This window comes from Oncorhynchus keta, chromosome 18 (genome assembly GCF_023373465.1).
Source record: "Oncorhynchus keta strain PuntledgeMale-10-30-2019 chromosome 18, Oket_V2, whole genome shotgun sequence".
Classification (NCBI taxonomy): domain Eukaryota; kingdom Metazoa; phylum Chordata; class Actinopteri; order Salmoniformes; family Salmonidae; genus Oncorhynchus; species Oncorhynchus keta.
The window spans coordinates 47,864,221-47,889,602 of NC_068438.1; the positions used below are offsets into that span (position 1 = coordinate 47,864,221).

A 25,382-nucleotide genomic window follows, 5' to 3' on the forward strand; every position below is an offset into this window, starting at 1 on the left:
GAGGAGGGGGTGGGGCCTAGCGGGCAGGGATGAAGGATGTGAGGAATATGGGAGAAGGTCTCCAGAGATGGTCTGGAGGAGGGGGTGGGGCCTAGCGGGCAGGGATGAAGGATGTGAGGAATGGGAGAAGGTCTCCAGAGATGGTCTGGAGGAGGGGGTGGGGCCTAGCGGGCAGGGATGAAGGATGTGAGGAATGGGAGAAGGTCTCCAGAGATGGTCTGGAGGAGGGGGTGGGGCCTAGCGGGCAGGGATGAAGGATGTGAGGAATGGGAGAAGGTCTCCAGAGATGGTCTGGAGGAGGGGTGGGGCCTAGCGGGCAGGGATGAAGGATGTGAGGAATGGGAGAAGGTCTCCAGAGATGGTCTGGAGGAGGGGGTGGGGCCTAGCGGGCAGGGATGAAGGATGTGAGGAATGGGAGAAGGTCTCCAGAGATGGTCTGGAGGACGGGGTGGGGCGTAGCGGGCAGGGATGAAGGATGTGAGGAATGGGAGAAGGTCTCCAGAGATGGTCTGGAGGACGGGGTGGGGCGTAGCGGGCAGGTTGTTGGGCGGCCAGACTTCACTGGTCGCAGGATTTTAACTGGAGAGAGAGGGAAGAACGAGGTCAAGGCGTAGGTTAGTTCTGAGTGAGTAGTACCAGTGGACTCAATATGCTGAGTGAGTGAATGAGACCAGTGGACTCAATAGGCTTAGTGAGTGGGACCAGTGGACTCAATAGGCTTAGTGAATGAGGGGGACCAGTGGACTCAATATGCTGAGTGAATGAGGGGGACCAGTGGACTCAATAGGCTGAGTGAATGAGGGGGACCAGTGGACTCAATATGCTGAGTGAATGAGACCAGTGGACTCAATAGGCTGAGTGAATGAGACCAGTGGACTCAATAGGCTGAGTGAATGAGTGAGACCAGTGGACTCAATAGGCTGAGTGAATGAGACCAGTGGACTCAATATGCTGAGTGAATGAGTGGGACCAGTGGACTCAATAGGCTGAGTGAATGAGTGAGACCAGTGGACTCAATATGCTGAGTGAATGAGTGGGACCAGTGGACTCAATATGCTGAGTGAATGAGTAGAACCAGTGGACTCAATAGGCTGAGTGAATGAGACCAGTAGACTCAATAGGCTGAGTGAGTGAATGAGACCAGTAGACTCAATATGCTGAGTGAAGGAGTGGGACCAGTGGACTCAATATGCTGAGTCAATGAGGGGGACCAGTGGACTCAATAGGCTGAGTGAATGAGTGAGACCAGTGGACTCAATAGGCTGAGTGAATGAGTGAGACCAGTGGACTCAATAGGCTGAGTGAATGAGGGGGACCAGTGGACTCAATATGCTGAGTGAATGAGTGGGACCAGTGGACTCAATAGGCTGAGTGAATGAGGGGGACCAGTGGACTCAATAGGCTGAGTGAATGAGGGGGACCAGTGGACTCAATAGGCTGAGTGAATGAGTGGGACCAGTGGACTCAATAGGCTGAGTGAATGAGGGGGACCAGTGGACTCAATAGGCTGAGTGAATGAGGGGGACCAGTAGACTCAATAGGCTGAGTGAATGAGTGGGACCAGTGGACTCAATAGGCTGAGTGAATGAGTGGGACCAGTGGACTCAATAGGCTGAGTGAATGAGATGTCATCGACCTTCTTTTCAAAGTGGTTGACAAAGTCGTCAGCAGAGAGGAAGGAGGAGGAGGAGGGGGTGGAGGAATGAAGAGGGAGGAGAAGGTGGGAAAAGAGTTTCCTAGGGTTGGAAAGTGTCTTCGGCAGAGGATACAGAGGACGAGAAGGTAGCGAGTAGGGAGTGGAAGGATGATGAGACCTCCGGAAGTTTAGTTCTCCGTCCACTTTCGCTCAGAAGAGCGGTGAGCCATTGTCAGGAAATTAGCTTATGAAGGTGTTGAGGAACTCTCCAAGGGCACCTGGTGGGCGATAGGTGACAACAATGTTAAGCTTGCGTGGTTAAGTGACAGTGACAGCATGATATTCAAATAAGAATAGAGAAAATCTCTCCTTCAGAGAAATGAGTAACGCTGTTGCGTCACCGTGACGACTACAGTTCCACAGCCCGCATTTATACATACTGTAGGCTACTATACTGGTGAACACTGCAGTCTTGCTGAAGACCACCCTGGAAATCCAAGCCCTGCTTTATGAAAGGTTTTGAGACTGGTTGATAAAGTCTCGGGTTGGTGTGTGCCTGTGTGTGTTTGTTTGCCTGGGAGACAGGCTAACCCAGGGGAGGAGAGAAAAAGCAGGACGGGAGGAGGAGAGAAGAGAACACGTCTCCAGTTGCCAGGTCTTCCTGATAAGTCTGGTAGATCAGAGAGAGGGCCCCAGGCCATTTTACACCTGAGTATTTCCAGACATCATTAAGGGCTGACTGGCTGGTGTCAGTCACTATTTCTGCTGCTACTGGGGGCAGCACTGATCCTCTCTTCATAAACACCATAAAATGCCAGTCTGTTTCTAGTCTCTTTAATGTAGCCTGGGTGCCAGTCTCTTTCTAGTCTCTTTAATATAGCCTGGGTGCCAGTCTGTTTCTAGTCTCTTTAATATAGCCTGGGTGCCAGTATGTGTCTAGTCTCTTTAACATAGCCTGGGTGCCAGTCTGTTTCTAGTCTAATATAGCCTGGGTGCCAGTCTGTTTCTAGTCTAATATAGCCTGGGTGCCAGTTTGTTTCTAGTCTCTTTAACATAGCCTGGGTGCCAGTCTGTTCTAGGCTCTTTAATATAGCCTGGCTGCCAGTCTGTTTCTAGTCTCTTTAATATAGCCTGGGTGCCAGTCTGTTTCTAGTCTAATATAGCCTAGGTGCCAGTCTGTTTCTAGTCTAATATAGCCTGGGTGCCAGTCTGTTTCTAGTCTCTTTAGCATAGCCTGGGTGCCAGTCTGTTTCTAGTCTCTTTAATGTAGCCTGGGTGCCAGTCTCTTTCTAGTCTCTTTAATATAGCCTGGGTGCCAGTCTGTTTCTAGTCTCTTTAATATAGCCTGGGTGCCAGTATGTGTCTAGTCTCTTTAACATAGCCTGGGTGCCAGTCTGTTTCTAGTCTAATATAGCCTGGGTGCCAGTCTGTTTCTAGTCTAATATAGCCTGGGTGCCAGTTTGTTTCTAGTCTCTTTAACATAGCCTGGGTGCCAGTCTGTTCTAGGCTCTTTAATATAGCCTAGGTGCCAGTCTGTTTCTAGTCTCTTTAATATAGCCTAGGTGCCAGTCTGTTTCTAGTCTCTTTAATATAGCCTGGGTGCCAGTATGTTTCTAGTCTCTTTAATATAGCCTGGCTGCCAGTCTGTTTCTAGTCTCTTTAGCATAGCCTGGGTGCCAGTCTGTTTCTAGTCTCTTTTTAATATAGCCTGGGTGCCAGTCTGTTTCTAGTCTCTTTAATATAGCCTGGGTGCCAGTCTGTTTCTAGTCTAATATAGCCTAGGTGCCAGTCTGTTTCTAGTCTAATATAGCCTGGGTGCCAGTCTGTTTCTAGTCTAATATAGCCTGGGTGCCAGTTTGTTTCTAGTCTCTTTAACATAGCCTGGGTGCCAGTCTGTTCTAGGCTCTTTAATATAGCCTGGCTGCCAGTCTGTTTCTAGTCTCTTTAATATAGCCTGGGTGCCAGTCTGTTTCTAAATATAGCCTAGGTGCCAGTCTGTTTCTAGTCTAATATAGCCTGGGTGCCAGTCTGTTTCTATTCTCTTTAGCATAGCCTGGGTGCCAGTCTGTTTCTAGTCTCTTTAATATAGCCTGGGTGCCAGTCTGTTTCTAGTCTCTTTATCATAGCCTGGGCGCCAGCCCTAAGCCTCTCCTCATAAACCTCACAGGCTGCCAGTCTCTTTCTAGTCTCTTTAATATAGCCTAGGTGCCAGTCTGTTTCTAGTCTCTTTAACATAGCTTGGGTGCCAGTCTGTTTCTAGTCTCTTTAATATAGCCTAGGTGCCAGTCTGTTTCTAGTCTCTTTAATATAGCCTAGGTGCCAGTCTGTTTCTAGTCTCTTTAATATAGCCTGGGTGCCAGTATGTTTCTAGTCTCTTTATCATAGCCTGGGCGTTCTCCTCATAAACCTCACAGGCTGCTCTCTTTCTAGTCTCTTTATATAGCCTAGGTGCCAGTCTGTTTCTAGTCTCTTTAACATAGCTAGTCTGTTTCTAGTCTCTTTAATATAGCCTAGGTGCCAGTCTGTTTCTAGTCTCTTTAATATAGCCTGGGTGCCAGTATGTTTCTAGTCTCTTTAATATAGCCTGGCTGCCAGCCCTAAGCCTCTCTTCATAAACCCCATAGGCTGCCTATCTATTTCTAGTCTAATATAGCCTGGGTGCCAGTCTGTTTCTAGTCTCTTTAATATAGCCTGGGTGCCAGTCTGTTTCTAGTCTCTTTAATATAGCCTGGGTGCCAGCCCTAAACCTCTCTTCATAAACCCCATAGGCTGCCAATCAGTTTTTAGTCTAATATAGCCTGGGTGCCAGTCTGTTTCTAGTCTCTTTAATATAGCCTGGGTGCCAGTATGTTTCTAGTCTGTTTAACATAGCCTGGGTGCCAGTATGTTTCTAATCTCTTTTTAATATAGCCTGGGTGCCAGTCTGTTTCTATTCTCTTTAACATAGCCTGGGTGCCAGTATGTTTCTAATCTCTTTTTAATATAGCCTGGGTGCCAGCCCTAAGCCTCTCTTCATGAACCCCATAGGCTGCCAGTCTGTTTCTAGTCTCTTTAATATAGCCTGGGTGCCAGTCTGTTTCTAATCTCTTAAATATAGCCTGGGTGCCAGCCCTAAGCCTCTCCTCATAAACCCCACAGGCTGCCAGTCTGTTTCTAGTCTATTTAATTAATATAGCCTGGGTGCCAGTCTGTTTCTAATCTCTTAAATATAGCCTGGGTGCCAGCCCTAAGCCTCTCCTCATAAACCCCACAGGCTCCCAGTCTGTTTCCGCTCTCTTGCCAACTCTTTATGGAATTGTCATGCAAAACATTTTATTGAGCTTGACAATGACAATGGACGAGGCAAAAGTACAAGCAGATCTGGGACCAAGATACTGCTACTGGGACCAGGCTACTGCTACTGAGACCAGGCTACTGTACTGCTCCTGGGACCAGGCTACTGTACTGCTCCTGGGACCAGGCTACTGCTACTGGGACCAGGCTACTGCTACTGAGAGCAGGCTACTGTACTGCTACTGGGACCAGGTTACTGCTACTGGGACCAGGCTACTGTACTGAGACCGGACTACTGTACTGAGACCAGGCTACTGTACTGCTACTGGGACCAGGCTACTGCTACTGGGACCATGCTACTGTTACTGGGACCATGCTACTCCTACTGGGACCAGGCTACCACTACTGGGACCAGGCTACTGTACTGCTACTGGGACTAGGCTACTGCTACTGGGACCAGGCTACTGTACTGCTACTGGGACCAGGTTACTGTACTGCTACTGGGACCAGGCTACTGCTACTGGGACCAGGTTACTGCTACTGGGACCAGGTTACTGTACTGCTCCTGGGACCATGCTACTGCTACTGGGACCAGGCTACTGTAACTGGGACCAAGCTACTGCTACTGGGACCAGGCTACTGTACTGCTACTGGGACCAGGCTACTGTACTGCTACTGGGACCAGGCTACTGTACTGCTACTGGGACCAGGTTACTGTACTGCTACTGGGACCAGGTTACTGTACTGCTACTGGGACCAGGTTACTGTACTGCTCCTGGGACCAAGCTACTGCTACTGGGACCAGGCTACTCTTACTGGGACCAGGCTACTGCTACTGGGACCAGGCTACTGTACTGCTACTGGGACCAGGCTACTGTACTGCTCCTGTGTACTGCTCCTGGGACCAGGCTACTGCTCCTGGGACCAGGCTACTGCTCCTGGGACCAGGCTACTGTACTGCTACTGGGACCAGGCTACTGTACTGCTACTGGGACCAGGTTACTGTACTGCTACTGGGACCAGGTTACTGTACTGCTACTGGGACCAGGCTACTGCTACTGGGACCAGGTTACTGCTACTGGGACCAGGTTACTGTACTGCTCCTGGGACCAAGCTACTGCTACTGGGACCAGGCTACTGCTACTGGGACCAGGCTACTCTTACTGGGACCAGGCTACTGCTACTGGGACCAGGCTACTGTACTGCTACTGGGACCGGGGCACTGTACTGCTACTGGGACCGGGCAACTGCTACTGGGACCAGGTTACCGCTGCTGGGACCAGGCTATTGCTACTGGGACCAGGCTACTCCTACTGGGACCAGACTACTATACTGCTCCTGGGACCATGCTACTGCTACTGGGACCAGGCTACTCCTACTGGGACCAGGCTACTATACTGGTACGGGGACCAGGCTACTGCTACTGGGACGAGGCTACTCCTACTGGGACCAGGCTACTATACTGCTACGGGGACCAGGCTACTGCTACTGGGACCAGGCTACTGCTACTGAGACTGGGCTACTGCTCCTGGGACCAGGCTACTGCTCCTGGGACCAGGCTACTGTACTGCTACTGAGACCAGGCTACTGCTCCTGGGACCAGGCTACTGCTACTGGGACCAGGCTACTGCTACTGAGACCAGGCTACTGCTCCTGGGACCAGGCTACTGCTACTGAGACCAGGCTATTGCTACTGGGACCAGGCTACTGCTACTGGGACCAGGCTACTGCTCCTGGGACCAGGCTACTGCTACTGAGACCAGGCTACTGCTCCTGGGACCAGGCTACTGCTACTGAGACCAGGCTATTGCTACTGGGACCAGGCTACTGTACTGCTACTGAGACCAGGCTACTGCTCTTGGGACCAGGCTACTGCTACTGGGACCAGGCTACTGCTACTGGGACCAGGCTACTGCTACTGAGACCAGGCTACTGCTCCTGGGACCAGGCTACTGCTACTGAGACCAGGCTACTGCTCCTGGGACCAGGCTACTGCTACTGGGACCAGGCTACTGCTACTGGGACCAAGCTACTGCTCCTGGGACCAAGCTACTGCTCCTGGGACCAGGCTACTTACCCTGTTGAGTAGCTGCTTTCCCATCTTTGGGAATTTCAGACGACACGAAAGAGAGGTTGAACAGGCTAGTAGTAGGGGTTGCAACAATTTCGGCGGATAATTTTTGAAAGAGAGGATCCAGATTGTCTAACCCGGCTGATTTGTAGGGGTCCAGATTTTTCAGCTCTTTCAGAACATCAGCTATCTGAATTTGGGTAAAGGAGAAGTGGGGGAGGTTTGGGCGAGTTGCTGTGGGGAGCGCAGGGCTGTTGACCGGGGTTGGGGTAGCCAGGTGGAAAGGATGGCCAGCCGTAGAAAAATGCTTATTGAAATTCTCAATTATTGTGGATTTATCGGTACTGACAGTGTTTCCTAGCCTCAGAGCAGTGGGCAGCTGGGAGGAGGTGCTCTTATTCTCCATGGACTTTACAGTGTCCCAAAACTTTTTTGAGTTTGTACTACAGGATGCAAGTTTCTGCTTTTTAAAAGCTAGCCTTCACTTTCCTAGCTGCCTGTGTATATTGGTTCCTAACTTCCCTGAAAAGTTGCATATCACGGGGGCTATTCGATGCTAATACAGAATGCCACAGGAGGTTTTTGTGCTGGTCAAGGGCAGACAGGTCTGGAGTGAACCAAGGGCTGTATCTATTCCTAGTTCTACATTTTTTGAATAGAGCATGCTTATTTAAGATGGTGAGGAAGGCACTTTTAAAGAATAGCCAGGCATCCTCTACTGACAGGATGAGGTCAATGTCATTCCAGGATACCCCGGCCAGGTCGATTAGAAAAGCCTGTTCGCTGCGTTTAAGGGAGCGTTTGACACTGATGAGGGTGGTCGTTTGACCACAGACCCATTACGGATGCAGGAAGTGAGGCAGTGATCGCTGAGATCTTGGTTGAAAACAGCAGAGGTGTATTTGGAGGGCGAGTTTGTTAGGATGATATCTATGAGGGTGCCCATTGTCATGACGTTGGCCTCAGGTTAGGTTTATGACAGTCATAAATACCTCTTCCCCCCTTTTCTCTCTCTACCCTACAGATGTTACATTTGCAAAACCCTTGGTTAACATAGAGATTCTGGGAACATCAGAAGGTGGGGGGAAATGAACTATATTCTGGTAATCCGAACAATTGAACATATGCAGTGGTAGTTAATGAATATGATGTCAGTTCGGTTGTCATCTGAGACATTCTCATCAATGATAAGATGACATAAACGCTACAGTGGAAAGTCTACACATCAGAGTTATCGGATTCACATGGAATTGTTGTTCAATTTAAATGTTTGAATATGAAATTATTAGTGTTGGGATGAAATGTGATTTTAGCTTCTAAAATGTGATATTTGGGTTTTCATAAGATAGCGCTCTGCTCAATCAGTGGCCCGTCCCTGTGAATGGACATGGGCTATAAAACTTTTCAAACACGCCCTCCTCTCCCTTCCTATATAAGCCCTTGCCGACAATATAACCTCCTGTTCCGAGGACGATGGTCCGATATCAGAATGATTCAGATAATAACTACAGAATGAAGACAACATCAGCTTGAGCTTTGGCTGCGAAAGATATGAACTTTGAACTCTTATTCACTACAGAAGTGATACCTCCTAGCCATTGAGTTAGCAACAGCAGATGCAAACGAGGGTTGGGAAGGAATATCCCGTCTATATCCCGTCTATCACACAATGACGTTACTACAACGTATTCAATTGACCACCAGAGACATTCTTCAAAGGACTCTGTTTGGCAACACGGCCTTCCATCTACCACCAACCTACCGAAGCGCAGCTCAGAGTAAATATTTATTGCATTTTCCTTTTCCAAATGGGCGGTAATTTAGAATGCATAAGATACTGTACTTACGATAGCAAAGCTTCGCCCTTTGTTCCTCAGTCTTCCCGCTCTTTCACTCAAACCCAGACCCTTTTCTTTTGTGTAACCAGCTGTCATATCTGTTCCGCCTGCTAGGGAAGTTTTCCTTTATGACGTAATTTGTAATCAAGTTAATTAATTATGTGAATGTGTAATTCTGTGTGATTAGTTAGGTATTTGGTAAATAAATAATTAAACCCAATTTTGTATTGCTGATTCAACTTGTTAGCCAGGGTTCGTGAAGATAACCAAGAATTTACAACTTTCAGATGAGACTGAATTAAGATGACGATTAATACTGACTGCTATTGATGTAAAATATTACTAGGTCTTTCAGAGTTTATTCGGAAGATAACGGCTCTATAAATATAATTTTGTGGTTCCCCGACTCTCTAGTTAATTACATTTACATGATTAGCTCAATCAGGTAATATTAATTACGGATAAATTATTTTATAGAATAGCATGTCATATCACTTAATCCGGCATAGCCAAAGACACGACACCGTGTTTACAGATTTGGGGTTGTACCTGGTGGTTCATTGATAATTTGTGTGAGATTGAGGGCATCAAGCTTAGATTGTAGCATGGCCGGGGTGTTAAGCCTGTCCCAGTTTAGGTCACCTAGCAGCACGAGCTCAGAAGATAGATGGGGGGCAATCAATTAACATATGGTGTCCAGGGCACAGCTGGGGGCAGAGGGAGGTCTATAGCAAGCGGCAACGGTGAGAGACTTGTTTCTGTAAAGGTTCATTTTTAGAATTAGAAGCTCGAATTGTTTTGGTACAGACCTGGATAGTAAGACAGAACTTTGCAGGCTATCTCTGCAGTAGATTGCAACACCGCCCCCTTTGGCAGTTCTATCTTGTAATAAAATGTTATAGTTAGGGATGGACATTTCAGGGTTTTTGGTGGTTACAGAAGTTAACAAATGAGAGCACCTGGGGAGTAGGAGTGGAGGTAGGCACTGCAGGTCCTGGATTAACCTCTACATCACCAGAACTGGCCGTCTAGCACGTTTGGAACAGAGAGTGAAGGGAGCAGGTTTCTGGGCACGATAGCATAGATTCAAGCCATAATGTACAGACAAAGGACAAAAGTATGGTAGGAAGAGAGTACATTGGAGGTAGACCTAGGCATTGAGTAATGAAGAGAGATATAGTCTTTCGAGACGTTTAAACCAGGTGATGTCATAGGATATGTGGGAGCTGGAACAACATGGTTGGTTAAGGCATATTGAGCAGGGCTAGAGGTTCTACAGTGAAATAAGACAGTAATCACTAACCAGGACAGTAATGGACAAGGGATGTTGATATTAGGGAGAGGCATGCATAGCCAAGTGATCATATTGGTCCAGTGAGTGGTTGGGCTGTCTGGAGACACGGTGATTGAGGCAGTTAGCAGACTGGGGCTAGCATAAGGGCCTTAGAGGGACGTCGCGAAGGGGGGGAAGTCTGTTTTATCTCCTCGTGCGGTGACATCGATAGACCAGTCGTGAAATTAGTAGGGTTTCAAGTAGCAGAAGGGTCCAAGTCCAATTGGCAAAATGGGTATAGTGGTCCAAGAAACTGGCCGATGGATCAGCTAACAGTCCAATATGCTATAGATAGCTAGCAGGCCGCGGTTAGCAGAATGGGCCTTCAGGGGACGTTGCGCCTGAGGGGCCTGTTGGGAGCCTCGGGCAGATTATGTCGGTATTCCAGTCGTGAAGGATCGGCGGGGTTCCGTGCCCCGTACCGGCAGTGGAAGGGGTCCGGATATTGTAGCCGAGGATTGGGCTTCAGGAGTAGCCCAGGAGCCTTAGCCGGGAGATGAGTCTAGCATGCGCTAGTTGGTGCTTGCGCCGGGATGGAAACGTTAGCCAGGAGTAGTTAGCTAGCTGCCATGATCCAGATGAAAACGTTCAGAGTTTGCGGTAGCAATCCGGGGATATGGAGAGAAAAATAGGTCCGGTATGCTCTGGTTTGAAACGCGTTGTATGAACTGGTGAGAGCTTTTCGAGCTAGAAAGAAAGAAAAATATATATACAGTGTGGAGAACAAGTATTTGATACACTGCCGGTTTTGCAGGTTTTCCTGCTTACAAAGCATGTAGAGGTCTGTAATCTTTTATCATAGGTACACTTCAACTGTGAGAGACGGATTCTAAAACAAAAATCTAGAAAATCACATTGTATGATTTTTAAGTCATTAATTTGCATTTTATTGCATGACATAAGTATTTGATACATCAGAAAAGCAGAACTTAATATTTGGATTCCGTCTCTCACAGTTGAAGTGCACCTTTGATAAAAATTACAGACCTCTACATGCTTTGTAAGTAGGAATACCTGCAAAATCGGTAGTGTATCAAATACTTGACTGCTATGACTGCTATGAGAGAGAGAGCCAAGAAGATAAGTATGGTGCATGTGAGAGCCAGGAGTTGAGTCAAACATAATTAGGACTGGGCTGTGATGACAGAGACGGTCTAAGCAGTTGAGCTCTGAGGTGCCTGCTGTTGGCACTGAGAGGATGGTGATTCTCAGGCAAAAGCATGTCATCACATCCTGTAGGACTCTGAACTTCAACCCTCTGTTATAGAGCCTACCTTAAGGATGTCATAAGCCTAACTTAACAGAACGCTCTGTCATAGAGCTGTCATAAGCCTGACTTAACAGATCGCTCTGTCATAGAGCTGTCGTAAGCCTGACTTAACAGAACGCTCTGTCATAGAGCTGTCGTAAGCCTGACTTAACAGAACGCTGTCATAGAGCCGTTGTAAACTGCTCCTGGGACCAGGCTACTGCTACTGGGTCCAGGCTACTGCTACTGGGACCAGGCTACTGCTACTGGGACCAGGCTACTGCTCCTGGGACCAGGCTACTGCTACTGAGACCAGGCTACTGCTACTGGGACCAGGCTACTGTACTGCTACTGAGACCAGGCTACTGCTCCTGGGACCAGGCTACTGCTCCTGGGACCAGGCTACTGCTACTGGGACCAAGCTACTGCTCCTGGGACCAAGCTACTGCTCCTGGGACCAGGCTACTTACCCTGTTGAGTAGCTGCTTTCCCATCTTTGGGAATTTCAGACGACACGAAAGAGAGGTTGAACAGGCTAGTAGTAGGGGTTGCAACAATTTCGGCGGATAATTTTTGAAAGAGAGGATCCAGATTGTCTAACCCGGCTGATTTGTAGGGGTCCAGATTTTTCAGCTCTTTCAGAACATCAGCTATCTGAATTTGGGTAAAGGAGAAGTGGGGAGGTTTGGGCGAGTTGCTGTGGGGAGCGCAGGGCTGTTGACCGGGGTTGGGGTAGCCAGGTGGAAAGGATGGCCAGCCGTAGAAAAATGCTTATTGAAATTCTCAATTATTGTGGATTTATCGGTACTGACAGTGTTTCCTAGCCTCAGAGCAGTGGGCAGCTGGGAGGAGGTGCTCTTATTCTCCATGGACTTTACAGTGTCCCAAAACTTTTTTGAGTTTGTACTACAGGATGCAAGTTTCTGCTTTTTAAAAGCTAGCCTTCGCTTTCCTAGCTGCCTGTGTATATTGGTTCCTAACTTCCCTGAAAAGTTGCATATCACGGGGGCTATTCGATGCTAATACAGAATGCCACAGGAGGTTTTTGTGCTGGTCAAGGGCAGACAGGTCTGGAGTGAACCAAGGGCTGTATCTATTCCTAGTTCTACATTTTTTTAATAGAGCATGCTTATTTAAGATGGTGAGGAAGGCACTTTTAAAGAATAGCCAGGCATCCTCTACTGACAGGATGAGGTCAATGTCATTCCAGGATACCCCGGCCAGGTCGATTAGAAAAGCCTGTTCGCTGCGTTTAAGGGAGCGTTTGACACTGATGAGGGGTGGTCGTTTGACCACAGACCCATTACGGATGCAGGAAGTGAGGCAGTGATCGCTGAGATCTTGGTTGAAAACAGCAGAGGTGTATTTGGAGGGCGAGTTTGTTAGGATGATATCTATGAGGGTGCCCATTGTCATGACGTTGGCCTCAGGTTAGGTTTATGACAGTCATAAATACCTCTTCCCCCCTTTTCTCTCTCTACCCTACTGATGTTACATTTGCAAAACCCTTGGTTAACATAGAGATTCTGGGAACATCAGAAGGTGGGGGGAAATGAACTATATTCTGGTAATCCAAACAATTGAACATATGCAGTGGTAGTTAATGAATATGATGTCAGTTCGGTTGTCATCTGAGACATTCTCATCAATGATAAGATGACATAAACGCTACAGTGGAAAGTCTACACATCAGAGTTATCGGATTCACATGGAATTGTTGTTCAATTTAAATGTTTGAATATGAAATTATTAGTGTTGGGATGAAATGTGATTTTAGCTTCTAAAATGTGATATTTGGGTTTTCATAAGATAGCGCTCTGCTCAATCAGTGGCCCGTCCCTGTGAATGGACATGGGCTATAAAACTTTTCAAACACGCCCTCCTCTCCCTTCCTATATAAGCCCTTGCCGACAATATAACCTCCTGTTCCGAGGACGATGGTCCGATATCAGAATGATTCAGATAATAACTACAGAATGAAGACAACATCAGCTTGAGCTTTGGCTGCGAATGGTATGAACTTTGAACTCTTATTCACTACAGAAGTGATACCTCCTAGCCATTGAGTTAGCAACAGCAGATGCAAACGAGGGTTGGGAAGGAACAGACAGAGTATCCCGTCTATCACACAATGACGTTACTACAACGTATTCAATTGACCACCAGAGACATTCTTCAAAGGACTCTGTTTGGCAACACGGCCTTCCATCTACCACCAACCTACCGAAGCGCAGCTCAGAGTAAATATTTATTGCATTTTCCTTTTCCAAATGGGCGGTAATTTAGAATGCATAAGATACTGTACTTACGATAGCAAAGCTTCGCCCTTTGTTCCTCAGTCTTCCCGCTCTTTCACTCAAACCCAGACCCTTTTCTTTTGTGTAACCAGCTGTCATATCTGTTCCGCCTGCTAGGGAAGTTTTCCTTTATGACGTAATTTGTAATCAAGTTAATTAATTATGTGAATGTGTAATTCTGTGTGATTAGTTAGGTATTTGGTAAATAAATAATTAAACCCAATTTTGTATTGCTGATTCAACTTGTTAGCCAGGGTTCGTGAAGATAACCAAGAATTTACAACTTTCAGATGAGACTGAATTAAGATGACGATTAATACTGACTGCTATTGATGTAAAATATTACTAGGTCTTTCAGAGTTTATTCGGAAGATAACGGCTCTATAAATATAATTTTGTGGTTCCCCGACTCTCTAGTTAATTACATTTACATGATTAGCTCAATCAGGTAATATTAATTATGGATAAATTATTTTATAGAATAGCATGTCATATCACTTAATCCGGCATAGCCAAAGACACGACACCGTGTTTACAGATTTGGGGTTGTACCTGGTGGTTCATTGATAATTTGTGTGAGATTGAGGGCATCAAGCTTAGATTGTAGCATGGCCGGGGTATTAAGCCTGTCCCAGTTTAGGTCACCTAGCAGCACGAGCTCAGAAGATAGATGGGGGCAATCAATTCACATATGGTGTCCAGGGCACAGCTGGGGGCAGAGGGGTCTATAGCAAGCGGCAACGGTGAGAGACTTGTTTCTGTAAAGGTTCATTTTTAGAATTAGAAGCTCGAATTGTTTTGGTACAGACCTGGATAGTAAGACAGAACTTTGCAGGCTATCTCTGCAGTAGATTGCAACACCGCCCCCTTTGGCAGTTCTATCTTGTAATAAAATGTTATAGTTAGGGATGGACATTTCAGGGTTTTTGGTGGTTACAGAAGTTAACAAATGAGAGCACCTGGGGAGTAGGAGTGGAGGTAGGCACTGCAGGTCCTGGATTAACCTCTACATCACCAGAACTGGCCGTCTAGCACGTTTGGAACAGAGAGTGAAGGGAGCAGGTTTCTGGGCACGATAGCATAGATTCAAGCCATAATGTACAGACAAAGGACAAAAGTATGGTAGGAAGAGAGTACATTGGAGGTAGACCTAGGCATTGAGTAATGAAGAGAGATATAGTCTTTCGAGACGTTTAAACCAGGTGATGTCATAGGATATGTGGGAGCTGGAACAACATGGTTGGTTAAGGCATATTGAGCAGGGCTAGAGGTTCTACAGTGAAATAAGACAGTAATCACTAACCAGGACAGTAATGGACAAGGGATGTTGATATTAGGGAGAGGCATGCATAGCCAAGTGATCATATTGGTCCAGTGAGTGGTTGGGCTGTCTGGAGACACGGTGATTGAGGCAGTTAGCAGACTGGGGCTAGCATAAGGGCCTTAGAGGGACGTCGCGAAGGGGGGGAAGTCTGTTTTTATCTCCTCGTGCGGTGACATCGATAGACCAGTCGTGAAATTAGTAGGGTTTCAAGTAGCAGAAGGGTCCAAGTCCAATTGGCAAAATGGGTATAGTGGTCCAAGAAACTGGCCGATGGATCAGCTAACAGTCCAATATGCTATAGATAGCTAGCAGGCCGCGGTTAGCAGAATGGGCCTTCAGGGGACGTTGCGCCTGAGGGGCCTGTTGGGAGCCTCGGGCAGATTATGTCGGTATTCCAGTCGTGAAGGATCGGCGGGGTTCCGTGCCCCGTACCGGCAGTGGAAGGGGTCCGGATATTGTAGCCGAGGATTGGGCTTCAGGAGTAGCCCAGGAGCCTTAGCCGGGAGATGAGTCTAGCATGCGCTAGTTGGTGCTTGCGCCGGGATGGAAACGTTAGCCAGGAGTAGTTAGCTAGCTGCCATGATCCAGATGAAAACGTTCAGAGTTTGCGGTAGCAATCCGGGGATATGGAGAGAAAAATAGGTCCGGTATGCTCTGGTTTGAAACGCGTTGTATGAACTGGTGAGAGCTTTTCGAGCTAGAAAGAAAGAAAAGATATATACAGTGTGGAGAACAAGTATTTGATACACTGCCGGTTTTGCAGGTTTTCCTGCTTACAAAGCATGTAGAGGTCTGTAATCTTTTATGATAGGTACACTTCAACTGTGAGAGACGGATTCTAAAACAAAAATCCAGAAAATCACATTGTATGATTTTAAGTCATTCATTTGCATTTTTTGCATGACATAAGTATTTGATCACCTACCAACCAGTAAGAATTCCGGCTCTCACAGACCTGTTAGTTTTTCTTTAAGAAGTCCTCCTGTTCTCCACTCATTACCTGTATTAACTGCACCTGTTTGAACTCGTTACCTGTATAAAAGACAGGTAACCTGTCCACACACTCAATCAAACTGACTCCAACCTCTCCACAATGGCCAAGACCAGAGAGCTGTGTAAGGACATCAGGGATAAAATTGTACATGGCTGGGATGGGCTACAGGACAATAGGCAAGCAGCTTGGTGAGAAGGCAACAACTGTTGGCGCAATTATTAGAAAATGGAAGAAGTTCAAGATGACGGTCAATCATCCTCGGTCTGGGGCTCCATGCAAGATCTCACCTCGTGGGGCATCAATGATCATGAGGAGGGTGAGGGATCAGCCTAGAACTACACGGCAGGACCTGGTCAATGACCTGAAGAGAGCTGGGACCACAGTCTCAAAGAAAACCATTAGTAACACATTACGCCATCATGGATTAAAATCCTGCAGCGCATGCAAGGTCCCCCTGCTCAAGCCAGCGCATGTCCAGGCCCGTCTGAAGTTTGCCAATGACCATCTGGATGATCCAGAGGAGGAATGGGAGAAGGTCATGTGGTCTGATAAGACAAAAATAGAGCTTTTGGTCTAAACTCCACTCGCCGTGTTTGGAGGAAGAAGGATGAGTACAACCCCAAGAACACCATCCCAACCGTGAAGCATGGAGGTGGAAACATTATTCTTTGGGGATGCTTTTATGCAAAGGGGACAGGACGACTGCACCATATTGAGGGGAGGATGGATGGGGCCATGTATCGCAAGATCTTGGCCAACAATCTTCCTTCCCTCAGTAAGAGCATTGAAGATGGGTCGTGGCTGGGTCTTTCTAGCATGACAACGACCCGAAACACACAGCCAGGGCAACTAAGGAGTGGCTCCGTAAGAAGCATCGCAAGGTCCCGGAGTGGCCTAGCCAGTCTCCAGTACTGAACCCAATAGAAAATCTTTGGAGGGAGCTGAAAGTCCGTATTGCCCAGCGACAGCCCCGAAACCTGAAGGATCTGGAGAAGGTCTGTATGGAGGAGTGGGCCAAAATCCCTGCTGCAGTTTGTGCAAACCTGATCAAGAACTACAGGAAACGTGTGATCTCTTTAATTGCAAACAAAGGTTTCTGTACCAAATATTAAGTTCTGCTTTTCTGATGTATCAAATACTTATGTCATGCAATAAAATGCTAATTAATTACTTAAAAATCATACAATGTGATTTTCTGGATTTTTGTTTTAGATTCCGTCTCTCACAGTTGAAGTGCACCTTTGATAAAAATTACAGACCTCTACATGCTGAGAGAGAGAGAGAGAGAGAGAGAGAGAGAGAGAGAGAGAGAGAGAGAGAGAGAGAGAGAGAGAGAGAGAGAGAGAGAGAGAGAGAGAGAGAGAGAGAGAGAGAGAGAGAGAGAGAGAGAGAGAGAGAGAGAGAGAGAGAGAGAGAGAGAGAGAGAGGATAAGTATGGTGCATGTGAGAGCCAGGAGTTGAGTCAAACATAATTAGGACTGGGCTGTGATGACAGAGACGGTCTAAGCAGTTGAGCTCTGAGGTGCCTGCTGTTGGCACTGAGAGGATGGTGATTCTCAGGCAAAAGCATGTCATCACATCCTGTAGGACTCTGAACTTCAACCCTCTGTTATAGAGCCTACCTTAAGGATGTCATAAGCCTGACTTAACAGATCGCTCTGTCATAGAGCTGTCGTAAGCCTGACTTAACAGAACGCTCTGTCATAGAGCTGTCGTAAGCCTGACTTAACAGAACGCTGTCATAGAGCCGTTGTAAGCCTGACTTAACAGATCGCTCTATCATAGAGCTGTTGTAAGCCTGACTTAACAGATCGCTCTGAGCTCATGACTTAACAGAGCTCTATCATAGAGCTGTCGTAAGCCTGACTTAACAGAATCATAGAGCTCTAAGCCTGACAACAGAACGCTCTGTCATAGAGCTGTTGTAAGCCTGACTTAACAGAACACTCTATCATAGAGCTGTCGTAAGCCTGACTTAACAGATCGCTCTATCATAGAGCTGTTGTAAGCCTGACTTAACAGAACGCTCTGTCATAGAGCTGTTGTAAGCCTGACTTAACAGAACGCTCTGTCATAGAGCTGTCGTAAGCCTGACTTAACAGAACGCTCTGTCATAGAGCTGTCGTAAGCCTGACTTAACAGATCGCTCTATCATAGAGCTGTCGTAAGCCTGACTTAACAGATCGCTCTATCATAGAGCTGTCGTAAGCCTGACTTAACAGATCGCTCTGTTATAGAGAATACTTTAGGCGGTCGTAAGCGTTTTACATAACCAACCTTAAGGTATGCGTTGCTGCAACATGTTTTATTGAACAGACCTTATGAAATGCAACAACGAATTTCAATATATCCCAAAATAATGATATACGCTGTAAGACGCTGTCAGGGGAGGAGTGGGACTAGCATGTTGAAACGCTGTGCTGCTGTCACCAATACTCCTCCCTCATCTTGTCAATCCTCGGTTTGCGTCCCAAATGACACCCCTTTCCCTGTATAGTGGAGCACTTTTGTAGTGCACTACATAGGGAATAGGGTTTGATTTGGGATGCCGCCCTCCTCTCTTTGCCTTTCTGTCTGATCTTGTATCTCTCTAACGGTGAGGCTGATGAATAGGTACAAGTGCTGGTTAAAGCCATGTACAGTTGAAGTCGGAAATGTACAGGAGTCATTAAATCTTGTTTTTCAACCACTCCACAAACTATAGTTTTGGCAAGTCGGTTAGGACATCTACTTTTTGCATGACACAAGTCATTTTACCAACAATTGTTTACAGGCAGATTATTTAATTTATAATTCATTGTATCACAATTCCAGTGGAGGAAGAGGAGGGCGAAAACATGGTAGGAAGGAGGATATAGAGGAAGAGAGGGAAGAGTAGACAGACAGGAGAAAAGGAAGTGAGGGAAGAGTAGACAGACAGGAGAAAAGGAAGAGAGGGAAGAGTAGACAGACAGGAGAAAAGGAAGAGAGGGAAGAGTAGACAGACAGGAGAAAAGGAAGAGAGGGAAGAGTAGACAGACAGGAGAAAAGGAAGAGAGGGAAGAGTAGACAGACAGGGCAGAGGAAGAGAGGGAAGAGTAGACAGACAGGAGAAAAGGAAGAGAGGGAAGAGTAGACAGACAGGGCAGAGGGAAGAGTAGACCGACAGGAGAAAAGGAAGAGAGGGAAGAGTAGACAGACAGGGCAGAGGAAGAGAGGGAAGAGTAGACAGACAGGGCAGAGGAAGAGAGGGAAGAGTAGACAGACAGGGCAGAGGAAGAGAGGGAAGAGTAGACAGACAGGAGAAAAGGAAGAGAGGGAAGAGTAGACAGACAGGGCAGAGGAAGAGGGAAGAGAAGACAGACAGGAGAAAAGGGAGAGAGGGAAGAGTAGACAGACAGGAGAAAAGGAAGAGAGGGAAGCGACAGACAGGAGAAAAGGAAGAGGGGGAAGAGTAGACAGACAGGGCAGAGGAAGAGGGAAGAGAAGACAGACAGGAGAAAAGGGAGAGAGGGAGGAGTAGACAGACAGGAGAAAAGGAAGAGGGAAGAGTAGACAGACAGGAGAAAAGGGAGAGAGGGAAGAGTAGACAGACAGGACAAAAGGAAGAGGGGGAAGAGTAGACAGACAGGGCAGAGGAAGAGGGAAGAGAAGACAGACAGGAGAAAAGGGAGAGAGGGAGGAGTAGACAGACAGGAGAAAAGGAAGAGGGAAGAGTAGACAGACAGGAGAAAAGGAAGAGAGGGAAGAGTAGACAGACAGGGCAGAGGAAGAGAGGGAAGAGTAGACAGACAGGAGAAAAGGAAGAGAGGGAAGAGTAGACAGACAGGAGAAAAGGAAGAGAGGGAAGAGTAGACAGACAGGGCAGAGGAAGAGAGGGAAGAGAAGACAGACAGGAGAAAAGGAAGAGAGGGAAGAGTAGACAGACAGGAGAAAAGGAAGAGAGGGAAGAGTAGACAGACAGGAGAAAAGGAAGAGAGGGAAGAGTAGACAGACAGGAGAAAAGGGAGAGGGAAGAGTAGACAGACAGGAGAAAAGGAAGAGAGGGAAGAGAAGACAGACAGGAGAAAAGGAAGAGAGGGAAGAGTAGACAGACAGGAGAAAAGGAAGAGAGGGAAGAGAAGACAGACAGGGCAGAGGAAGAGAGGGAAGAGTAGACAGACAGGGCAGAGGAAGAGAGGGAAGAGAAGACAGACAGGGCAGAGGAAGAGAGGGAAGAGAAGACAGACAGGGCAGAGGAAGAGAGGGAAGAGAAGACAGACAGGGCAGAGGAAGAGAGGGAAGGGTAGACAGACAGGGTAGAGGAAGAGAGGGAAGGGTAGACAGACAGGGCAGAGGAAGAGAGGGAAGAGAAGACAGACAGGGCAGAGGAAGAGAGGGAAGAGTAGACAGACAGGGTAGAGGAAGAGAGGGAAGGGTAGACAGACAGGGCAGAGGAAGAGAGGGAAGAGTAGACAGACAGGGTAGAGGAAGAGAGGGAAGAGTAGACAGACAGGGCAGAGGAAGAGAGGGAAGAGTAGACAGACAGGAGAAAAGGAAGAGAGGGAAGAGTAGACAGACAAGGTAGAGGAAGAGAGGGAAGAGTAGAGACAGGAGAAAAGGAAGAGAGGGAGGGTTGTATGAGAGTATGTCCATAGACTGTGTGTTGTTGGGTCTCACCCTGTGGCCGCCCTTCTGCATGCTGACGGCAGCCTTGTAGTTGTCTCTGGCCTGTTCCACATAGTCCTGGCTGTTACACACGTTCTGATCAATGTTGTTCACCAGCTCCCCCTGTTGGACAAAGCAGAAAACACACCTGAAGAGGAATGTACAGTTGAAGTCTGAAGTTTAAATACACTTAGATTGGACTCATTAAAACTCATTTCTCAACCACTCCACAAATGTCTTGTTAACAAACTATAGTTTTGGCAAGTCGGTTAGGACATCTACTTTGTGCATGACACAAGTCATTTTTCCAACAATTGTTTACATACAGATTATTTCACTTATAATTAACTGTGTCACAATTCCAGTGTGTCAGAAGTTTACATACACTAAATTGACTGTGCCTTTAAACTGCTTGGAAAATTCCAGAAATTGTCATGGCTTTAGACGCTTCTGATAGGCTAATTGACATAATTTGAGTCAATTGGAGGTGTACCTGTGGATGTATTTCAAGGCCTTCCTTCAAACTCAGTGCCTCTTTGCTTGACATCCTGGGAAAATCAAAAGAAATCAGCCAAGACCTCAGAAAAAACATTGTAGACCTCCACAAGTCTGGTTCATTCTTGGGAGCAATTTACAAACGCCTGAAGGTACCACGTTCATCTGTACAAACAATAGTATGCAAATATAAACACCATGGGACCACGCATCCGTCATACCGCTCAGGAAGGAGATGCGTTCTGTCTCCCAGAGATGAACGTACTTTGGTGCGAAAAGTGCAAATCAATCCCAGAACAACAAGGACCTTGTGAAGATACTGGAGGAAACAGGTACAAAATATCTATATCCATAGTAAAACGAGTCCTATATTGACATAACCTGAAAGGCCGCTCAGCAAGGAAGAAGCCACTGCTCCAAAACCGCCATAAAAAAGCCAGACTACGGTTTGCAACTGCACATGGGGACAAAGATAATATTTTTGGGGAGAAATGTCCTCTGTTCTGATGGAACAAAAATAGAACCGTTTGGCCATAGTGACCATCATTATGTTCCACCGAAGTCGGCTCCTCTCCTTGTTCGTTCGGCGATCGACGTCACCGGCTTTCTAGCCATCGCCGCTCCATTTCTCATACGTCCATTTGTTTTGTCTTGTTCCATTACACACCTGGTTTTCATTCCCTAATTACAGCATGAATTTAGTCCTCTGTTTCCCCTCCATGTCTTTGTGTGTAATTGTTTGTTTGTGATGTGGATTATTGTCGGACTTTTGTTCCGTGTTTTTGGCACGTTATTGTTTTTATGTGCTGTTTTTTGTGGAACGGAATTAAAGTGCGCCTGTTCACTACACTCTGCTCTCCTGCACCTGACATCGCCTCCCATACCCTTGATATATGTTTGGAAGAAAAAGGGGGAGGCTTGCAAGCCAAAGAACACCATCCCAACCGTGAAGCACGGGGGTGGCAGCATCATGTTCCGGGGGTGCTTTGCTGCAGGAGGGACTGGTGCACTTTACAAAATAAATGGCATCATGAGGTTGGAAAATTATGTGGATATATTCAAGACATCAGTCAGGAAGTTAAAGCTTGGTCACAAATGGGTCTTCCAAATTGACAATGACCCCAAGCATACTTCCAAAGTTGGGGACATAAGGCTTAAGGACAATAAAGTCAAGGTATTGGAGTGGCCATCTCAAAGGCCTGACCTCAATCTTATAGAAAACATGTGGGCAGAACTGATAAAGTGTGTGTGAGCAGGGAGGCCTACAAACCTGACTCAGTTTTACCAGCTCTGTCAGGAGGAATGGGCCAAAATTCACCCAACTTATTGTGGGAAGCTTGTGGGAGGCTACCCAAAACGTTTGACCCAAGTTAAATCATTTAAAGGCAATGCTACCAAATACTAATTGAGTGCATGTAAACTTCTGACCCACTGGGAATGTGATGAAAGAAATAAAAGCTGAAATTAATCATTCTCTCTACTTTTATTCTGACATTTCTCATTCTTAAAATAAAGTGGTGATCCTGACTGACCTAAAACAGGGATTTTGTACGAGGATTAAATATCAGAATTACTGAGTTTAAATGTTTTTGGCTAAGGTGTAGGTCAACTTCCGCCTTCAACTGTATATGGCTGATGAATAGGGATGTCATGACGTTGGCCTGTGGCTAAGGTTTATGACCCCCCCCATAAATAATAATAATAATAATAATAATAATAATAATAAATACCTTTCCCCCTTCTCTCTCGACTCTACTGAAGGACTCTTGAATAGCCTTTGTTAAACATAGAGAGTCTGGGAACATCAAACGGTGGGGGGAAAGGAACCATATTTCGGGAATCCAACCAGTGGAAAATATGTGTTGGTACTTAATGAATATGATGTCAGTTCGGTTGTCATCTGAGACATTATGACTTATGACAGGACGACATAAACTGTATCTGGGAAAGTCTACACATTCTAGTTATCAGATTCACATGGAATTGTTGTGCAATTTAAATGTTTAAATATGACATACATTTGTGAAAATATTAAATGTAATTTTAGCTTCCAAATGAGATATTTGGGTTTTCATAAGGTTAGAGCTCTGCTCAATCAGTGGCCCGCCCCTGTGAAGAGACATGGGTTATAAACTATGAAACACACCCTTCTCTCCCTCCACTATATAAGCCCTTGACGAAAATGTAACTATCTGTTCCGAGGACGTGAGGACGACTGTCCCACATTAAAAGGACTAACATGTCAACTACAGAACTAAGCCAACCTCAGCGTGAGCTTTGGTTGCGAATGGTATGAACTTTGAACTCTTATTCACTAAAGAAGTGAGTTAGCAACAGCAGCTGTAAACACGGGCTAGGAAAGGACGGACAACGTACCCAGTCTAACACACAACGACAATACTACAACGTATCCAATTTACCACCAGTGACATTCTTCCGAGGACAGGAAGATCTCTGTTGGCCAACACGGCCAGCATCTACGACCAACCTACCGAAGCACAGCATTTTCCTTTTCCAAATGGGCTGTAATTTAGAATGCATAAGATACTGTATTTACAATAGCACAGCTTCTCCCTTTGTTCCTCAGTCTTCCCGCTCTTTCACTCAAACCCAACCCCCTTTCCTTTGTGTAACTAGCCATGTCGGCTCCATCCACCAGGGACGTTTTCTGTATGACATAATTTGCATTCTGTGGATATGTAATTTTGTGTGATTAGTTAGCTATTTAGTAAATAAATAATTAAACCCAATTGTGTATTGCTGATTCAACTTGTTAGCCAGGGTTCGTGAAGATAACCAAGAATTTACAACTTTCAGATGAGACGAAATAAGGTGACGATTAATATTGACTGCTATTGTTGTAAAATATTACTAGGTCTTTCAGAGTTTATTCGGTAAATAACAGCTCTATAAACACTCGGTCCTTCTGTAGCTCAGTTGGTAGAGCATGGCGCTTGTAACGCCAGGGTAGTGGGTTCGATCCCCGGGACCACCCATACGTAGAATGTATGCACACATGACTGTAAGTCGCTTTGGATAAAAGCGTCTGCTAAATGGCATATACAATATACAATATACAATATACACTCTTTCGTGGTGCCCTGACTTTCTAGTACATTTACATGATTAGCTCAATTAGGTAATATTAATTACAGAGAAAGAATTTTGTAGAATAGCATGTCATATCATAGCATGAATAGCATGTCATAACTTCCTCTCCTCTCCTCCACTTTTCTCCCCCTTCCTCTCCTCTCCTCTCCTCCACTTTCCTCCCCCTTCCTCTCCTCTCCTCTCCTCTCCTCCACTTTCCTCTCCTCCCCCTTCCTCTCCTCTCCTCTCCTCTCCTCTCCTCTCCTCTCCTCTCCTCTCTCCTCTCCTCTCCTCTCCCTCTCCTCCTCTCCTCTCCTCTCCTCTCCCTTCCTCTCCTCTCCTCTCCTCTCCTCTCCTCCCCCTTCCTCTCCTCTCCTCTCCTCTCGTCTCGTCTCGTCTCGTCTCGTCTCCTCCCTCTTCCTCTCCTCTCCTCTCCTCTTCTCTCCTCTCCTCCCCCTTCCTCTCCTCTCCTCTCCTCCACTTTCCTCCATTATTACCCTTCTTTTCCTCTCATTTACTAGAATATGATGTTTCTCTCATTCATTTAGAATGTCGTTTCTCTCATTCATTTAGAATGTCGTTTCTCTCATTCATTTAGAATGTCGTTTCTCTCATTCATTTAGAATGATGTTTCTCTCATTCATTTAGAATGTCGTTTCTCTCATTCATTTAGAATGTCGTTTCTCTCATTCATTTAGAATGTCGTTTCTCTCATTCATTTAGAATGTCGTTTCTCTCATTCATTTAGAATGTCGTTTCTCTCATTCATTTAGAATGTAGTTTCTCTCATTCATTGATTCAGAATGTCTGATTGTAATGTATTATCATGTAATAATATCCACATAAAAGCTCATGTCACGCATTCTTCTCATGTCTTCTCTTCTCACGTCCTCTCTTCTCATGTCCTCTCTTCTCACGTCCTCTCTTCTCATGTCCTCTCTTCTCATGTCTTCTCTTCTCATGTCCTCTCTTCTCATGTCCTCTCTTCTCATGTCCTCTCTTCTCATGTCTTCTCTTCTCATGTCCTCTCTTCTCACGTCCTCTCTTCTCGTGTCCTCTCTTCTCATGTCTTCCCTTCTCATGTCCTCTCTTCTCATGTCCTCTCTTCTCGTGTCCTCTCTTCTCGTGTCCTCTCTTCTCGTGTCCTCTCTTCTCG

At 46.3% G+C, this 25,382-nt stretch overlaps 1 pseudogene; it reads left to right on the forward strand.

Annotated features, from left to right (window-relative positions):
* Positions 1-25,382, forward strand: part of LOC127908862 (syntaxin-1A-like) — a 239,195-nt pseudogene that overhangs the window by 160,317 nt on the left and 53,496 nt on the right.